The sequence below is a fragment of the Pleurodeles waltl genome, chromosome 9 (genome assembly GCF_031143425.1).
Source record: "Pleurodeles waltl isolate 20211129_DDA chromosome 9, aPleWal1.hap1.20221129, whole genome shotgun sequence".
NCBI classification, from domain to species: domain Eukaryota; kingdom Metazoa; phylum Chordata; class Amphibia; order Caudata; family Salamandridae; genus Pleurodeles; species Pleurodeles waltl.
In genome coordinates this window covers 398136453-398157157 of record NC_090448.1, presented here as the reverse complement: position 1 = coordinate 398157157, position 20705 = coordinate 398136453, and the positions used below count along the sequence as shown (strand labels likewise).

The 20705-nt window shown below is 46.2% G+C and overlaps 2 protein-coding genes across 4 annotated transcripts in view; one reads left to right on the top strand and one right to left on the bottom strand.

Annotated features, from left to right (window-relative positions):
• Positions 1 to 20705, bottom strand: part of MACROD1 (mono-ADP ribosylhydrolase 1) — a 2310829-nt gene that overhangs the window by 1681663 nt on the left and 608461 nt on the right. The window lies entirely within an intron of this gene.
• FLRT1 (fibronectin leucine rich transmembrane protein 1) overlaps positions 1 to 20705 on the top strand; it is a 369338-nt gene that overhangs the window by 316867 nt on the left and 31766 nt on the right. For both annotated transcript variants that reach the window (XM_069207110.1, XM_069207111.1), the window contains exon 2: positions 8964 to 9844. The gene's annotated coding sequence lies outside the window, so the exon portion shown is untranslated. The remainder of the gene's footprint in view (positions 1 to 8963; positions 9845 to 20705) is intronic.

Genomic DNA, 20705 nt, shown 5'->3' with positions numbered 1-20705 from the left:
TAAGAAAAGTTATCATTTGTTGGGGTTGATACTATATCGCATCTACAACTTTTTTTTGTATACTTTGCACCTAATTTATTTTAAATTAAAGTGACAAGTTTTACAATCAGCAGTGGAATTCCTGTAATAAATATTGTTTTTAAAAAATCGTAACTACATTATTTTTGGATTATTTGAATCGAATGATAAATGTTAAACTGGGTTGTTTATTGTTTCCTAAAAATATGTGAATATCGGTATAAACCGGGATTAACCACCCACTACGTAATCCTTAGTTGGAAGTTGAACTCTCATGACTTCAATGTGTACCTAATGGCTGCGTCGACCTATTCAGCGGGCCCTTTTAAAACGGGTCCCCTCTGTTCCTTCCTCTCGGCCCGAGATGGTAAGACTGTGTAGTAGAGAGGATAGAGCTACTGTCTAGGCCCGAGCACGTAAACTATCTGTGAAACCTGAGGTCCCTAATGCAGGCATGCTGAGTAACCACACAGGCGGCTCTGAAAAAAAAGTGTGTCTGTAAAATGTATATTCTCTTTCTGGGTGCTCGGTGTACAACCAGCTCTTTTTAATTGATTAATTATTGTGCATTAATTAAAATCGTATAATAAGTAAACCACAATCAGTTCGCGTTTAGCAAAAGCACAGCAAGAAAAAGACTGCATAGCGGCCCCTTTAAAAAAAAAAAAAAAAATCGAAAGAATCGTTAATTGCCTCTTGCAACGCATTTACATGAATACAACTATTAGGTCCATCACAAAATATCATAAAAGTGTTGGAGGCTCTGTTAGTTGCTCTCTGCGATCACGGGGATGTCCGTGTACCCCTAACCCTATCCCCATGCTCTGCTGTACTGCTACCCTGGTCACTCTTGGTCCCATGAGTCTTTCTGCTTTGACTGAGTGACGAAGGCATACGCTGGGATAGGTCTCCTGGAAAGGCTGGAGATAATTCGTAACTCCCGCACATGGCACACTGCAGAGTAAGCATCATCATGTAATTATTTAAATAGACCACACTGCATTGCATGCATGAAAAACAGATTTTGACAATGACTTATGTAGTGGATAATAATTGGCCGCTTTATTAATGTGGACAACGTGCGACTGCCCTTGATAGCATATCTTGAACATGAGACCAAAATCACTGTCAATCAACATTTGTAAACCTGCCATTAAAACCTCAGCTTATTCCTTTAACACATCTACATTCCAAACTTTTCACAATTGCAGTGAGTGACTGGTGAGCCCTCAAGTCCTGGCCTCCATTTGTCACGCCTCCTTTTGCCCTTCGATTGTTTAGGCAGTCCCACCTTTCTTTTTTGGAGGGGCTCACTCCAATAGAGTTTTGTTTTACCATGTTGTTTAGGGGGTAGCTTCAAGTTCTTTGGATTAGGCCCAACTCGTTACCTGGTGTGTCCTATGCCCTGCCATCCGACTTGGCGGGTCTGGGCTGCGAGTGCCGTGTTCCGCTTACTCCCCACGTTTGGCCATTTTACACCCTGCCGTAAGGTGTGGCTTTGTTGACACACCCCCTTACTAGGTGTGTCTTCTGAACAATTATTTGGTAAAACCTTGTTTCTTTACGCCACGCTGTCAGAGAGGCTCCCGTCTCCTGGCAGCTCCCCCAGATTCCAAGTTAATTTTCTTTTTTTTTTTTACTTCATTGCTGCTGCTAGATTAGACCAGAAAATTCCCATCCATCTGATGATAAATGGACGCCGTCCGTCCCATAGAGCTCTGGTCGCCTGGGGTGGATCATCCCATGGCGGATACTTTCCAAACCGTTCATTTTGCAGTGCTTGGCGACCGCTATGTTTAACTTTCTCCTGGAGCTGTCTACCGCTTTGTTCGATGTTGCTCCTCGCCAAGTGATTCTGGGGATTATTTCTGACCAGATGATGGTGGTGTTGCCTAAGAGCCTGGTAAGGTTCCATAAAGTCCCCCTGATGTCATTCAAGAGTACCTTCCTTCCCAAGGTTGTCAAATCATTCCCCCCCAGGTGTATAATTAACATACCTGGGTATTTCTGTCCGGACTGTAATAGCTTGTGCAGGGTCGGTTGGAGCTGTGCCCATTTCATGCCCGGGGAACCCATCCATCTGATTGAGTCTGCCGGGATTACTCCCAAGCTTAACTTCTTGTTTTGCTTCATCCAGCCTTGCAGCCTGGATATGAATGAGTGTCCTATCACCCAAATGAGTCTGGGGGGTGCACCTGATACTGAAATTACAAGATACCATCATAATAGGTGTGGGCGAATGTAACCTTTGTACGCTTTTGACCGCCATCTGCCAACCGCTTTGATTGCGCTTGTATCTAGGCCTAAATTGGCGGCTGTGGTGGCTGCCCCGATGCGAAATGAGTGTGAACTAAAGTCTGCTGGGAGCAAGCCACCCTTCCCTAGTGTTTTTCACATGACTGCAGTAAATTGAAATCTGCTCAAGTGGTCCCCATTGGCGTGTTTGAACAGGGGGCCTGGTCCCATCAAATATTCCTTTATGCTGCAGACCGGGCAATACCTTGTTTGAGCTACACATTTCAGGACGATGTCAGTACCCCTGCCCAGCTGATCCGTTTTGGATCGTCTCAGGGTTAAGCGCAGCCTGTCAGGATCCACGTGGCAATCCCCTATTTGCAAGCAAGAGTTGCCCCCTGAATTTCTCGCTGATGCCACCAACTCGCCCACTCTAAATGCCCCGAAGAAGGCCAAGGTAAATGCCGATCTAAACAGGAGTTCATACCGGTTCTCTACTATGGTTTGAAGTAAATCTATCAAGAGGCTCAATTTGTTAAAATCGATGTGGTGTCTGGTGTCTTTTTTGTGCCCCTCAAGGTGCTTCCAGCCCTTCATTGCTGTTTTGATGTAGTGTGAGGCAGTGGGATCTGTGCCTGTATGTAGTTTTGAATGGTGTGCCACCGCCGCAAGTGTGCCTGAGCCCAGGACTTAGTTTTTCCTTGCTTGAATGCCCACATGATGAAGTGCTCTGCAGCTGCTCTGATTGCTATCGGGTCGGTTAGGGATTCTAGCCCCCCAACGTCCATGAAAAACTTGGCGTATTTAGTATATCTCCGTAGTGTCTCTGCAGTGAGTGCGCTCTGAACTAATAGGGACAGGTCTGTTCCGCCAGGTCCCACAGACCTGCTGGAAAAGGGGTCATCCTGTTGTTTGCTTCTGGGGGAGCTTCCTGAACTTGTCAATCTGGAAACGAGAAAGGGCATCCGCCCGTGAGTTCTTTATGCCCTGGACGTGTCTGCCCTGATGTCCAGGTTACATTTGAGCTGGATGTGTACCAGGCGCCTTAAAAGCCTCAGTGTATTGGGGCATGAAGCGGACCCTTTGTTTATTGCCATGACCACGCTTAGATTGTCAGACAACAATGTTATTTTCAGGTTCTGCAAACGGGATTTCCAGATTGTCAGGGCTACTACTATGGGAAATAACTCCAGAAACGTGATGTTTCTGATAATCCTTAATTCGTACCACCTGGGAGGCCACTTGTCTGCGCACCATTCCCTCCCTAAGATGGCCCCAAAACCACAGCCCCCAGTGGCATCTGTGTACAGCGAGATCTCTGGCCGATATCCAGCCATCTCTCCAGATGAGCCGACCATTAAAGTCTTCTAGAAAAGAGTGCCACATGGCGAGATCGCATTTGACCGCCCTGTCTAGCCTCACGTGATGGTGTTTCAAACGCAGCCCTGCTGTCAGTCTGCTGAGTCGTCTGGCAAAGACTCTGCCTGCCGGGATCACTCTGGTTGCGAAATTGAGTTTGCCCACCATGCTCTGTAACTCCCCCAGGGTTGCTTTCTGCTTCCCTAGCAGGGACCTGATATCTGCTCTTAATTCTGTCACTTTCTCCTCTGGTAATCTGGAGGCTCCGGCTACTGTGTCTAGCTCTATGCCTAGGAATACAAGTGATGTGGTGGGCCCAACCGTCTTGTCGCCTGCTAGAGGGACCCCCATCTCTTCTGTCAGTGAGAGAAAGGCGCAGTAAGAAGGAGCATGACCCATCCTCAGCTCCCCCTATGAATAGGAAGTCGTCTAGATAATGCATTTTCCCCCCTGTCGGGTGCCTCCTATACAGTGCCCACTCCAAAAATGTGCTAAATTGTTCGAAATATGCGCATGCGATGGAACACCCCATTGGCATAGCTTTGTCCACGAAAACCTGGCCTTTGTGTTGAAAACCCAGCAGGTGAAAACTGTCTGGGTGTACAGGCAGCAATCGGAATGCTGACTCAATGTCCGCCTTTGCTAACAGAGCCCCTTTGCCTGTCGCTTTAATCATGTCGATTGCATCATCCAGAGTGGCATACCCTACTGCACAAGCTTCTTCCGGGATGCTATCATTAACTGATGTGCCTTCAGGGAAAGATAGATGGTGTATTAGCCTGAATTGGCCGGGCTCCTTCTTGGGTACCACCCCTAATGGTGAGATGATTAAGTCTGAGGTGAGGGGGCTTGGAGAGGGGCCTCTATACGTCCAAGCCTCAATTCTTTCTCAATTTTTTGGATGACTACCCGCGGTTGTTCTCTAGCTGATTTGAAATTTTTAGGGATCCCCCCCGCTATGCGTCCTTTCACTGGGATGGTGAAGCCTTCTTCAAAGCCTTTTACTAATGCGTTTGCCTCTTTTTTCTTATAATACTCATTGGCTAGTCTTCTCAGGGTTTGTGTATTGATTGGAGACTTGGCCAGTTTGAATTTTAGTTGTTTAGTTTTAAGACTGGTGGGTGCCAGCGCGTTGTCCAGGTCCTGATTGCAAACAAACACAGGACCGCGCTCTTTAAATGCACCTTTCCTTGCACCCCTTGGTTAGCTTTGCGGTATTGATTGGGGGGTTTGAACGATGCAAACCCCCCCCATTGTTTTTGTCCCCCCCCCCCCCCCCGCTGGCACACTGGGGTGGGGGCGCGCTGCCAACTGGTTGTCGCGCTTGACTGGTCCCTTCTGGGCCAATGCTGCTGTTAAGGCGCCGGCCCTTTATGCCCCCTGCGGGGGCGGCCTTTGCACGTCCTGCTGTGTGTAATACAGCGGGCGGTTACATTATCAAAATACTGGAAACGCGGCTCATTCTGTGCAGGGGGGCTGCAGCGGAGTGGGCTGGCTTTGTTGACTGGGATAAGACACGCGGGAATGGGCGGAGGAGCTCGGGGGTCGTCAGATACACCACAGGCAAAAAGCCAGACCCTCACAGTGGTGGGCACACAGAGTCTGAGACAGGTAATCGGCGTGAAGCGTGACGCGCGGAACCAGGCGCACATCATCTCTGGATATGAAAAGGGGACAAAGAGACGCACGCCTGACACACGGGCAAACAGCTGAGCGTAAGTGTGGGTGACACAGAAACGTCGCAGCATCCGGGCCCAGCGAACAAAGGAAACACACACTAAGCCCATAGCGGACGGTGCGAGTAAACGCCTAGGCGCACCGACAGCCAATGATAAACGAACAGGCATAGAGCTATAAAGACACAGACACGCATAAGTAGACACAGTGACTCGGAGAGAGCGCTACACACAGACGCCAGTACTGGAGAAGCGTGGCTGCAGATGCGATTGCTGACGGGAGATCTTTAATTAATGTCGCTGTCACTTGGGTTCGCGCTGCCTCCGATGCGCACACACCTCTTGTCACACACGAGACGAGGCGCGCAGTGTGCATGAATGTGGGAGAATTAACACACCCTACGGGAATCGCAGGCGCTCAGACACGGGGGCAGGAAACGGAGACGCGCACCCTATCCGCACAAGCACAGGGTGCGGAGAACAGGCACACATTCAACAATCCGAGGCCTGCACGGCCGCGGGCATGGGGACGGGCACGCGTCTGCAGGTCCAAGGGCAACGCGTCTGCGGTGCCCGCACTGCAACACCGGGACTTGGAGACCAGCGACGGCGCCAGCGCAACAATGTTATAATGTCAGAAATCAAATAATTTGTGACAGGAACACTTACGGTGATTTTTTTATTAACATACACTGTGCTAAAAATGCTTGCCCCGTAAAATTCATGCAACTTTAAGAAACAACACGCTGATGCCATATAGTGAAAACATTTCACGTATGCTTAGCACCATTATTTGCATCTCATTTGATACATACCATTTTAACCAACCTTTGTGTGTCTATCACGTTTTCTCCAGTCCCTTTCCGGAGAGGAGCCTCATTTAAGGAATTATGTGGGTTTTGTGGGACTAAGTGCCCCACAGGTCTGTCAAACACACATTGTCAGAGAGGCGTCTGGGTAATCGGCCCAAATCTTGGACCTTTGGCACGCCTCCCTCTCCCACACCCTGTGGGCTGTAGATGGCGCACTCTGCACAGCGTGAACACCAGACACCCAACCAGCCTCCTCCCGATACACACGAACCCTCCCCAGCCCAGACATACACTGGCCCCCGATGCCGCCAGAATGCTGTGATGGTACACCTCATTCATGCAACTCATGAGCCTGCTACACCACAAGAACGATAGTGATTTATCTGTCATTCCGCCTGCCACTGTTATAATAATTCAGTGCAAAAGCCACCAACATGTCAGCAAAAAAACAGTCCCTGCGGGACACAAGTGTACCCCAACCATACACATGTCGGGGTGATGTACAGACGTTTTCAGCTTCAATGTGGACGCAAGTGTCTCCACACCATCCTTAGAACGATGTCCACTCCGGCAGCATTTCGAGCAGAGTTGGCCTGCTAGGCACGGCAGCCAACAACCTAAGTTCATTATGCTGTTTCCCTCGTGGTGAAGCATGGTCTTGTCAGGAGGTGGACGCCCACACCGCAGAGCCTATGATGACATGCACCTCGGATGGCTAATCCGTAGGCTCCAGCACCTAACCAATGAAAGTTCACACCATCCACTCCTATTTAAAGCAGCAGGTTGGAATCACCACCAGATCGCCTGCTGCACAAAAAGTGTCCACCTACCAAAACATTTGTGTGTGTCATGGCCTCCCCATACCACCAGGTTCCTTTCTTTCACTTCCATGCCCACTCGAGGAGATGAACAAAACTCCCTCCATGCAGGAATGTGGCAGCTGCAGGACCAAAGCAGGTTTGGGTTTTTAAACACCCTTTTCATCGCCACACCCTCCGAGCAATGCCACGCACCAACCACACGAGACAGTGTAAATATACTTGATGCCCATTGGAAGACCACGTGATAGGAAATACACTGCGCGGGTGCCATCCCTGCTGTTGCATGGTCTAAACGTGCTGCTCTCCATGTTTGAGAGCACTCGCTCCATAGAAACAGTAGAGACACACTCACTGGGTGCAGCTGTTGCCAAAAAGGGTGTGGCCCCAGCACCCCAACACCGCGACGCCATCAGAAATTGCATAGTCACACTGCTGAAGACAACGCACCGCCTTCCATGTCACTGCTGATGTTCCCAAAGAGGGCCCCTTACTCCGGATATCAGAAAGAGCACTGCCATTGATGATTACATTAGTGTATAGTTTACTACATGTGAGGTGACAAATCACACCATCTCACACGTGACAACCATCCCGCTGGTAACAATATAGAGGAGTACAATGTCTCTGATAACTTTCAGAGCACCCTCGGTCACTGTTAAGGAAATAAAAGCAGTGTTGACATTCTAGAGAGCCCTCCTCGCTGCTCATACCAAGCCAAGCAGAGCTCAGCGCTGATGATATAAGGGATGTCGCCCTGCTGATGCCTCCAACCGTGCCAGTTCCCACTCCTGGCATCGGAAGGCACGATCCCCCACTGCTGATAGCCACAAAGGGTGGCCTCCCTGCTGACCTGCTCACAAAGGAGACACTGCTGACGATGTCATAAAGCAGCATCGCTGTCAGTGGCCCTCCTGGTTTCTAACAACACTGCATAAGAAACCAAATGAATAATGAAAGAAATCACGTGATCATTATATGAAGTTGTATTTGTCTTGAAGTACACGTCGAAGCCATGAGTGGAAACCGGGCTGAAAGCACTCCTGCTGCCGCCCCGCATCAGAGGCAGGCGGCAGCCTCGTGCAGGCGTAGCTGTGCGCGTGAGAAGGCGTCTGGAATAAGGGCGCGTGTATTACACGCTTGGCTGGCAGCCGGGACGATCACCACCTGCATTAGTTTCCCATTCGCTTCTCCCACGATTGTATAAATAGAAGTGTTCCAGCAAAAATCAACTTTCAGCGTGCAGCGCTTCTCAAATTGAAATAAAAAACCATAAACGCCAAAAATGGCATTGCTTGAGTCCTTTGTTGCTTATTTCATTTTCTCTTGTAAAGTAGGTGAAATATAACGTAATGGGTGTTTTCAGACTGGTTATCACGTCGGAGAATGGCTGTATTAAAATACACATTGGGGCTGCAGAGAGATGTTTCATCGGGTGGATGTTCCTAGAACAGAAACTTCTTCAACGGGGAGGGACAGGCAAACGCTGCCGGGTGGTCTTCAGATAATTTGTACATTTGTCAGAAGTAGAAACTGGGAATATCCACAAGCTGAGCATAAACCATGATACATAGATACCCTACTGCTTTATTTTTAAACGATTAAGTAACCCTGAATAACCGGATCCGACCACGCACTCCTCCTTTAAGGCCGTTTAACAGAAAATTTGGCAACAAAGAAAATTACTGCAACCGAATTTGTACATTTTGGTGCAGGATACAACTTCTGGAGATGTCAGTCAATTAATCTGATACCCCCCGCTTTCTCTTATGAACTGTACCTTAAGTAATTATATGTTAATCAAATGTCTGTTTTATGTTATGACTGTAAATAATAATGTGCAACGCTCTAACACACCCGTGCTAATATAAAACAAATGAAAAATAAAAAAAATAAAGCTGGGCAACTGAGTGAGGGCTTACCTTTGCACAATGCGCTGAGAACCTAACCGCCTTGAAGTAATTAGGTAAATTTGTGGTGGTGTATATTTTGTACAAAATGATTTTATTCCTCTCAATGCTGAATGTTATATATTTTCTTCCCAGATAATAAAGTTCGACAAAGATCACCGAGACTCAATCCTTTCGTCGGTCACACCAGAAAGCGTGAAGAAATGCAAGCCCAGCACAAAACCATCACTGCAGCCCACAAAACCTGTTAGACTCTTCATCCACACACAGCACACGGGAAAAGAGCAACCGACGGCTTATATCAAGCGTCATTTGAACCCCTGCACCTTCCCCTGATTCCCCAAGTCACAAAAGCCCTGAAATGAGGAATGGGGGCGAGAAGGGGGGTTAGGTGGTCTCCCAACTGTGACAGCTTAGAGGCCTACGCTGAAGGCATCGGAGGACCACAGGCAAACATCTGCACCTCGCAGCTGTGCACCACAGCACCCCGCTTTGTGTGCCCCCCTTGAAGTGGGGCCATTCTTAGAAACCCCCCTCACGCCCCCCTCCTCACAGGAGTCTCCTTTGGACTCAGTCACGCCAGAACGGTCTGGCGCGCTGGCCATAAGCCGCATCTTCACGAGGGACGGGCCTTTCTTCCACCTGAATAGGGAATAAGCCTTTTGGAAAAAGAGGAGACCGAGGGAGTGGATACGACGCCCGAGAACGGGGCCGCGTGGAATGCGAGGGTTTCTTGGGGTGCTGGAGGTCGGGAACGAAAGGAGGGCGGACAACAAACCAAGCAGGGGACTGAGGCCCAAAGGAGGCGGCACAGAGGACCGAACCCGGGTGCTCGCTAGCCTTTAGCAGAAGACGTGGAACAGTTGAAAAATATTGTATTTCACAAAAACAATGGATTTACAACTTTCTGGATGGACTGCGCTCTCGGGGCCATTTCCCAGGAGAGGCTGAGGAACGCGGAGAAAGGAGGTCGAGCAGGAGGGAGAGTCGCAAGTGTCACGACATCTTCTAGAAAAGTAAGTGGAAAAGTGGCAAAGCAGAGAAGCGGGGCGGGCTGGGGTGGGGTACGGTGGTCTAAGAGACCGCATGATGACAAGACACCGCAGTGCATCGTATGTACATCTGAGGCTTATGTGCTCCTGTCCTCGCCGGCTACATCCTCGATAGATTTCCGAGGGTGACCTTTTCCCAGTAGTGCACACACCCGGCAATCACCAGTGTTTATTTGCATATGTGAAGCCGAGCGCTCCTCTCTGCGCGTTCACGCGCGAGGCCGTTCTTTCCTGTGTGTCCCCCTGAAGTCCGACATGCACTTACGTGTTTATGTGTACATCTGAAGACCCGCTGACTAGTGCACACGGGGTCTGCTATTTCAATCAGAAACCTGCACACACGCAAGGCTTCAAGTTCTACTTACAGTGGGGGTTGTGCACATCTGCGTCCACAGCAGTGTGTGTATGGGAATGACACGCTGCTTTCTTGTGAACTTGTCGGTACACATTTGAGGGCTGCTATTCTGTCCACTGCTCTATGTGCATGTCGAGGCCTGCCATTTCCACAGTGCTGTGCTGTGACTGCCACACCGAGGCCGACATTCGTTCCAGGTCTCTCTGCATGCGAAGGTTCAGATTGCCCCAGTATTGTATGCCGATTACTGACACTTCCTTCTCTCTACTCTACACCTAAAGCCTGACATTTCAGCTGATCAAGGTGCATACAGCAGCGTCCAGACATTTCATTAACGGTGTAGGTGCCAATGTGAGGCCTAACATTCCCGCAAGACCTCCGCATGCACATCTAGCGTTTGACACTCCCCGCAGCTGAATGTGGGTATCAGAGTACTGATAATTCCCTGTACTTTTTGGGATACATATGATATTTAGCATTTCATTTGTGCTAGGTGCACACATTAAAGCCCTTACATTTCCAAATTCGCCATGTGCTGTGCACAAACCAGATGCCTGACACCCTGGTGATTTATGAAGCCCATCTACAGAAAAAGTGCCACTTAGGCCACATTCAAGCAAACATATTTCGGAAGGGAATAATCCACGTTGTAAAGTTTATTTCATCATAACGCTGCTTGAATATTAATAATATACTGCCAACAATGATCTCACTTGTATAGGGCCAACGACTAACATTTAACACAAAAACTCAAGACCTAATATAACACAGGCTGCAAGGGGTCTAGACACTGGTCCTCATAGTCCGATGTTGGTTGTCAAATGGAACCGTGCGACTACACCAAGTTCCCATAAAGTGGAGGGTCTGTGTGAATTTGGTCGATTAGATACCATATTCCAAGATGCATCTATCTATCTATCTATCTATCTATCTAATCTCCCTCACACAACTGTGAAGATTGTAAAGACACTTCTTGAAGAGATTTTTTTCCCATAAAGCATCCGCCTTGGCCCTTTCATGTGGGTTAGCTTTCTACGTGATCAATTTATGAAGCGCTGTATTATCACGTCTGTGACAGCGTTTATAGGACCTTACCTTCCTTGTAAAGCACCACTGTTGTTGTATTCTTTGATCCACACCAAATTTTGTCCTAGCGAATTGTTGTAGTAGAACCAAAACGTCAACTCCAACCGCGAAGAGGCCAATACTGCAAAGACAGGAAATGTTTGTTCCGCTTTGGGCTGTGCTATGAAGAACACTGTCGAGGCCTCTCACAGTTTGTGTTCTGGTTGGTCTTGAGTTTTTGTGTTTGTAAATATTGTTATAGATTATTTGTTGAACGTATACAGGAGTCTTTGGTGCCTATACAATATTAATGTACAAGGAGTGTTACAATGAAATAAACATTATAAAATGAATTATGCCCTTCTAATATATTTTTGACTAGATCAGCCTAAGGGCCACTTTTGTTTTCTGTTATCATTAATTACCCTTGCCCCTCGAGCAACTGGCTAATTCTTACCTTTATGTATAGCTGTGGCCCATCTACAGCATGCTGTCCCGCTTGGGCTTTGCATTCATATTACAGACCTGACAAAACTGCCCCAGTACCACATGTGCATACTAGTGCTCTGGCACCTCCGCTCTGCATGCACATCTTAGGACCTGTCACAGGCTCATTATGCTGTGCTGACATACATGGAGCTTAACATTCCCTGGTTCCTTCTGCACATGCCTTGGCCTGAAGTTCCATATTCACTGCTCATTTTTCACAACCAGAGGGTACCACGGTGCTCTGTGTGGTCACATTCACACTAGTGCTTCATTTCCCAGTGATTTATATGCACAGCCAAGACCTCCATTTAGCACTGTCTGTACAAGTCCGAGGCATGACATTCCCTTCCCTGAGGGTCTTTGCCGATGTCGGACCAATACTCTCCAATTGTCTGTGCGTTCTCATCTGATTCATGACTTTCCATCTGTGCTCCAAGACTTCATTGGTGGATAAACTGAGCGAATCTGCCTATGGAGTGCTTTCATAGCCACACGTAAAGAGTGGATGAGCATGAAGATAAAGACCTGAATCGCAAAAGAATGCCTGTGAACATGTAATAACAATTTCTTATGCCAGTTGTGTGATCTGTTGCTAATTTGGCCTATTCAGAGTTGCATATTTTGAGCATTTTCAGCAGACTTTTCTGCTACAGCTGTTTCTACTGATATGCGCTCTCAATGTTCTTACATTAGTCTTTAGCATATTAGAGTAAAAGGAAATAGGAACAGAAATTCAAGTAGTGAACATGCAGTGATTGAAGGGCCAGGTCTATGAAACCGTTTTGCATTTACAAACCATGTGATTTGGAAAATCAGAGGATTTGCAAATTAAAAATATTTTTACAATCTACTAAATCTATTTTGTGAGTCGGGAATGCATTTCCGAACTCGCAAAATGTTTAGCGACCCATATCAAATCAAAATTAGGGAGGGACATAAAAGGGGAGTTCCTTCCTAACTGCCAGTCATTATGCTATGTGTCATTGGGTTGTAACCACAACTGCAGTCGCAGCTCGCTTCGCTCACAAGGAGCGGGGCGGGTGTGGCGTGCAGGGCGGTTGGGAGAAAAAATAAACACCTTTTCGACACGTCCCGCGCTCCTCTTCCCTGATGGCTGCACGCAGGCACAGGCTCCCAGCCTGCCCTGCAGCCAATCCTGACACTGCTCAAAGCAGCGTCAGGATGGGCTGGGAGGCCCAGCCAGATGCTCCCAGGCAGACTGGGAGCCTGTGCAGGCTCTCTCCAGTCCAGCAAAACATACATGCTCAGTGAGGGGGAGTGCAGAGCACTCCCCCTCTCTGCTCCTTATCCCAGATGCCCCATCCCTTTCACAACGAGGGGATAGTAAACATAGTTTATTATCCCCTCGTTGTGAAAGGTTTGCAGATTCTGCTGCTGGTGGGGGGAGAGGGGTGATGCTCCCCCCGCACTTACAGAGGAGCCGCCCCTGCACAATTGGTATTGGAAACCACTGACCAGTTACCAACACCTCAACTTAGGTGGTAACTGTTTCACAAAGGAGGAGAGGCCTCCTGAAGCCCCTTCCTCTTTGAGAATTGTGTCATGCAACTTTTGTAGGGAGCTGGGAGTGGCTCAGTGGACCACAGCCTGCTACCCCAGTGTAGTCCCAAACAGGACACTATGTTTCTTTTAAAAGAGGCATCAGTTCTTTAAAGGAATACAGGCTACTCTAAAAAAGTTTTTCGTTTGGTAATGCAAACACAGTGATGGTGGTCAGCTGTTTTTTGAAGGACACCATTCCTGAGTCTGTTGGTAATCACAGTGAATCACAAATAGCGACCTGACTAATAAATATTCTTTAGGTAGGCAGTTGTGCGACCCCCGTCGACTACAGATTTTGCTATACAACCTTTTATCAAATAGGTCACACGCAAAATCAGAGATTGGTCAGAAAAAGTTTATGAGGAATTTGTGACCACTGTTTGTGGCCAGCATCGTCATTTATCAGGTTGGTAGCCTTAAGTTGTATGAGTCTGTCACCACAGTGTTTTTAATGTCACTGATTCATACCAGGAGTGAATGTGAAGCAAAGCTGAAGGAGACAGTCGCTGATTGCAAAAGAATGCAATGAACTGTTCCATGAAAGAACAGGTCCATACCACAAATTAAAATTATCTACAAAGGTGCATGAGCTGCTCATGTTCGGTGCTTAAGGCATTTTATGAGCATGCACTGGTGATGAGTGTTTCACCTCTGAGCATGTAGTAACATGTTTCTTCCGCTATGGATACTGTAGCCAGCAGTGTGCTGCTATTTTACTCCGATCAGATTTACTTGGGGTGAAAATTATGAGTGTAGGCAGATAATTAGTACATCTCCTTTGAGCATCCAGTAATGAGTTTTTTTCTACTGCACATTTGTTGTTGGTGTATTTAGAATGTCTTTAGCATGACAGAGTACAGAGGAAACAGCACTAGAAATGTGTCATCAGTGAATATAGATTGATTAGTATCTCACATTGTGTGGGTTTATCAATTAATTACTTTCTTTGCCATTGATACATGCTAGGAGTGATTATTTTTTGTTTTTTGCAGTTTTATATAGAGCAAACTCAACCCAAAGGTATTGGAGTGCTTTACACGATACACAAAGACACATTCATTTTTAGAAGGCATGGGGAGATTAAGTGATTCACCCAGAACTACAGGATGTTGAGCAGACGCCGAGACTCAAACCTGGCCGCCCAGCTCCAAAGTCAGCAGCTCTAGCCAGTATTCCACATTTTCTCCCCCGAGCTTGAACAGGAGACAGACATTTCTTGCAAATAGATATTGACGAAAGAACAGATCCACAAGTAGTGTTGGATCCCTAACAGGGGCTTCAGGATAAAGCATTGCCTCCTGTGAGTCGCCACTTTCTGCCCTTTGTCTCTGCCCACAACTGCAAATTAGTTAACTTGGTAGTGGTCATGAAAACAGGACTTCTGTGTTTTCATGAACACTGCCAATGCACCGGTCATCCTCTTTAGTCTCGCCTCGAGGCTCCTGATGACAGGAGTACTAGGAGAAGTGAGGAACAATCTCTCTACAGACTGCTGTTAATTATGACAGAATTCTGTAGGTGGATACGTAGACTGTAGATGCCTGAGGGCAATAATTCAACAACAATCCGATCAGGCACAATCTATTTTATTTAGCATATATAGTGCGAATATGTGACAGAACAACTAGGTCCTAAACAACTATAGCCTAAACCACTATGCTAAACAACAAAAAAGTCTCTACAACTAAGTACTGAACAACTACTGTCTAAACAACAATTGTGCCTGAATAACAATTGCATGAACAACTAATTTTAAGGTAGGGTTCTCTTCTTGGCACCCATAGTAACATGCTCTTGCAGGCCTATTGGAGGTAGTTGTTGGCATAAGGGAGGGGACCATGGCAAAATGCAGGCTTCGGGCACATGGGAAATAATTCTTGCAACAGGACCACCTGTGGAAAAATGCTGATGCTGGCATACTGGTGGAAATATTTGAAATGAGGGCACCAGTGATGAAATCTGATGTTGGCACATTGGAGATAATTATTGACATAAGCAAGAGCTCCTATTGCAAAATGTAGACACTGGAATACTGGAAGTACCACTTGGCTTCAAGTAGCACAGGCAAGACATATTTGTGTGTGTGGAATTTGGAGACACCTATTTTAAAATGCTGGTGTTGGAATTCTGGAAGTAATTCCTAGGTTCGACAAGGACAGGCATGGCATATTCCCATGTGTGTGTGTGTTTGGAGGGCGGGTGGGCTTGCAGAAGCAAACCATGATAAAAGTCTGGCTCTGACATACTAGAGGCAATTTTTGACATATGGGTCATCCATGGTTTATGGGCAATATCAATGGTAAAATTCTGGCACTTCTATGTTGTAGGTAGTCCTTGGCATAAGGGGGTACACATAACAAAAGAATGGCATTGGAACACTGGAGCTAATTCTTAACATATAAGGAAAACCCAGGACAAATTTTGAAAAAAATGAGTAAACGTGTGGCTAGTATTATGCCCCACCACTTTGAAAAGTTACCAGCCAACGCAGCCCACTGCAAATGTTCAGGAGCTCTTCACTTCCACTGCTTAAAGTCTTTTCTGAGAATGTGCTAACAATTATTATTTCTCCTTAGAACACGTAGCAATACGTGTCCATTGCTATACATGCTCTGATGTTTAAGTATGGTGCTAATTTCACCTGGTCAGCGTTTCATCCGTTGTCTCTTTTCAGCATAGGTTTATGATTAGTATCTCTGCTTCTAGCATGTGGTAATGAGTTGTGTCTGCTGCACTGACTATATTGGTGTATTTTTTTGTTTTTAGAGACTGAGCAAAGGGGAATAGTGACATAATATGGTTGCCAGTGAGCATGCAGCGATAAATGTCTCTACTAGAGTTAAGATTTTGTTTACAATGAGCAGGCACACATTAGTGCAGCTGTCCTCTAAAGGTTGGCTTTGATTCACACTGAACATACACCAGTGAGCATGTGCAGACTGGTGTCGCAACAGAGACTGCTTATAATATGCAGTGGTCTTGCATAAGAGAGCATCACCTCATCTTTGAGCACATTAGGAAAAGCGGTTTCGTTTTGGTTCTTCATGTATCCGTTACATTATTTTTAGACACTTTTTTTTAGAAAAAGTCCTTTTAGGTCTGGCAAAGCCAGACTTCTTCGTGAACATCATGAACGAGGGCAAGCACTGGCAAAGCTAACAATGCTTTTTCTTATTAGTGGTAAAAGTGCTCGGTAATTAAAGGACAGGTTTGCGTATGTTTACGAGAGGTTGTATGTGCAGGTGTTTTACTGAATGTGTGGGCAATTGCAGATAGGCGAAGGGGTAATCGACAGAGCACACTGATGGATCAACATGTAACTGTGTGTGAGTGTGAAGCAGGGGCTGAAGTGGTGAATAATCTTCTCGGTCTACTCCTTTCAATCGGCCGGGAGGTGACTCGAGAGGCACTCTACAACACACGGAAATAAAAAAAGCCCTCTCCACATATACATTGTAGCATGTCACGGGACCATTCTCTATCACACACCACCACCTTACAGTTCCTGATCATCCGTTCCAATAGTTCATCTCTGCTTCCTCTTACCCACCCCGAGAGTGCCACGGCACTTCTAACAAATACCATCAGTCTGCGCAGGCAAGACAGCAATTCAATTGGGAAAACGCCCCCTGGCACATCACAGCAGCCTAAATAATCAGTCTCGCTTCCTCCCTCCTCCTCGTTGCTTGCCTTGTCAGGATACACTGTGTGTGCCTGAGGGTAACCTCTTACCAGACTCAGAGGACTATTAAACCCATAACAGACATGTCTGCGAGATCTGGAGTGCCAGTCACTGTCACTGGAGAGGAATTCTTTTAACACGCAGTCACTGTGCGCTGTGAAGTAGGCTCTCACAGCTGGTGTGTTTGCACTAAGGTAAGCACTTCCACATCATTGCGTTGTCTTGGGATTTGTAATTCCATTCAGCGAAGTAACTCACACCACTGAGCCCACCAGGATGACAGGCCTCTCTTAAAGGCAAGGACGTGGCCCAGTTATTTCCACTCCAACATTTGGGCATCAGTAATTTGGTTTCATTATGTTCCATTAGCAGTTTTTAGGGAATAGCCTGTCGTAATTGGCATTTCTGTACCGATTCTGACATGTTGTCAATATGTATTTCACCTGGACTTGTTGCCTTCTTTGAGGAGGCACAGTGTCTAGGTGAAAACCTTCAGACCTGCGGAGTTTTTGAGGGCCTTGTAATCTCAGTAAGGCAGATACGTTCCATTACCGACCCCAGATAGACTACTACAGAGAGCATAATAAGGCCCTCAGAAGTGCTAGAACCTGAAAAACTTTACTATGGGAATCCATAAATTGGGGGTCAAGGTGGGCAACAAAAAGGGTTTGGAAATACAAAGGGCAGAGTTATGAAAAGAAGTCTGAGAGTCAACTTATAATTTTTTTTTTTTAAATGTATCAAAGGAATTGTCACCAAGGAGAAATGTGACAGTAAATCTCTTCTAACTTAAATGGCTGCATTTAAAATAACGTGTGGGGTTAAAACACCTGCGCAGAGAGCTTTGTGTGCCGAGTAATTCCTAGGGAATAATACAAATGGTAAAATAACTCTGGCAGTTAAAGCACTTGTTAGAGAGATCTGCGTTTTGTTTAGTTACATCTATGACTAAAAGTAGAATAGATGGTAAATGTGTCTTCTGCAAAGCACGCCCTTTAACATGCAGATATCAGATTAATATGTAATGTAGATCGGTAAACGGGTCACTGTGTTGATGCAAGTGGAGATCTTTTTATTACTTGTAGTTCATAAATTGTAATCATTCTAACATAGCACAGTAAGCAATGAACCAGCATCAAGGACACGCACGCAAACTGCAAGACATGGGTTTAGAACCTTATTGTTTTTTCTTAATCTTTTATTAGAAGGCTGGTAGAAAGGTTTTCTTCAGGTAGTAATAAAGGACAACACCAAGCACTGCATTACGTTTTAAATCCTGAGTTTGTGTTTTTTCCGGCCATACACTCTTAGCATATAATCCGTAACAGTAAAGATGTGTAACTCCTACACCTTGAAACCCCATTTGTGTTATGAAACATCCTGTACATTGATTTATACTACATAATTATGATTTATTGCCAATGTATAATATGTGAGTGTGATGGAAAGCACTCTGACACCCTACGGTGGGATGAGTGGCCTTATAAAAGGATTATATAAAAAAATAGCAAGTACTGTTTAAGTTGTTACTCATGTAAATATTCCTACATACCGATAGACCTGACATTCTTACAGTGCATGCATATTACCTATGCATAGAGCTTGTAGGAATTCAAACACCTGCCTCCAAATTTGTTCAATAATTACATTTCTCTTAAGTGCTTGTGAGGTGATAACAAGCTGGGTGCCTTTATTTGCTTCCATTGTATTGGCATCTAGGTGCTAGGCTGCAGATAGCTCCCAGGCACAGTTAGACTCGAACAAGAAGAGGGCTGATGGCCCTTTAAATTTGCCCTTTGTTTTGAGTTCAGCTGGAAGAGTAAATAAAAAAGCCCCCTCACTGCCTGCACATTGCTATTCTGAACATAAAGCAGATACTGTGTGGGTGCTGCTGAATTGTGTTATAGTATTGGCAAATTACACCGGGAATAATTCAGCATATTTCACTGGGGCCAGATGGATCCCCAGCCCGACTGAATAATATTGCTGAAGGATCCGGGATCCATCTGTCCATTCTAGCACTGGCCCTCAATGTTATATTTCTGACATTTGTGATCACGGGCTGGGGGCCTGATTTAGATCTTGGCGGACAGGGTTACTCTGTTGCAAAAGTGACAGATGTCCTGTCTGCCGTATTACAATTCCATTATATCCTATAGACGTTGTAATACGGTGGATGGATAACCTTCACGTTTGTGATAGAGTAACTTGTCCACTAAGACCTAAATCAGGCCCTGAGTCGTTTCTTCCAGGTACGATGGAGCACTCAGAAGCAGCACAAACTCCCTCACAAAGAGAATAACTGCAACAGAGGGAGCAATATAGACAGCTATCCTCAAATGCGTGCGCACGGACACATGCACACACACGTTGAGGAGGAGGGGGAGAGGAAGTATGCTGGTTGGGGATTATTATGGTGCACTGTAAGGACACTAACCTGCGTGTATTAGCAAATGTTTTATAACAAGTAGTACCCTGCGTTTGGGACGCATTGGACAATCTGATTGGATTTTGCATTTTAAGGCATTCTTCTTGACACGTTAAAACATTAAAGAGAGATGCAGTTGGTGCATCAGTTTCTGCCACACCTGTCACACAGCTAGACAACAGGCCCAAAAGCAGCTGCCAAACGAGATGAGCCTGTCCGAGTCTGGAGCTCGACAGGATGGGGCACTGATGGCTTGATAAGTTCCAACGACACTCACCTCGAAACACAAAACGCACAGGGTGGCACAAAGTGAAGGATGCGGAAGGGGTGATCTGGAAAGGTTACTTTATCCATAGTTTAATGATTTATGCTATGGGCAGTCCTAGAAGACCTGCAGAGGCAAAAGGGGTTTCACTGAACCCTTTACAAGCGGGCCAGTATTCACAAAGGATTTCGGCCCCTCTGCCCCGGAATTTACTGATACCGCAGGCATATGTGATTCGGGGGCTGGAGGATTAATCTGAATTGTGGGACAATTGGTAAACAACATGAGGGGATCCGTGTTTCCACGCCGATTTCAGTAAGTTTTATCCCATTTCTAGGGTGCTTTTCACCCAGATGTATTACTTGCTTGGAGCAGGCAGTGTTGTGGTGAAAACATAAGAAATATGTTGTGTTTTTACGTTTAGTCTCAATGTGGTACTTGCAGTTGATCCCCAATAAAAACAAAAGTTATGTAGCAGACTATAAAAAATATTCAATTAACTTTTTGATCGATTTTTTCTTTACGTGTCAAACTGCAACATTTTGGCATTTGGAAAATGCTAATTTAATGCCTCATTGTGAGTGCCTCTTCGATCCCACTGAGGCTGGTAATGGGGGAACTAGCCTAAAAGGATTACAAGCCTGTCTGTGCCTGTTCATGCCTGGACTGTGCCTAGTGCCAGGAAACCTGGTCCTCCCCTCCTCCCGCTACTACCATGCTGTGACCTTCCACACCCTCAACCCTTGACGCACGCTGACGCCTCATCACACTACACAACACCAATGGCACATTCAGCTGCGCTTCCTGCAGGTTTTCATGCATTTACCCACACCCAACACTTACTACACCCACACCAACAGCCCCACAGACCCCACTCTCTTACACTTACATAGTCCTGCAACCACTCACACAATACTTTACACTTACATGATGGCTTCACAACACCTGCTCACTCCAACACACCACAGAGATCTGGGA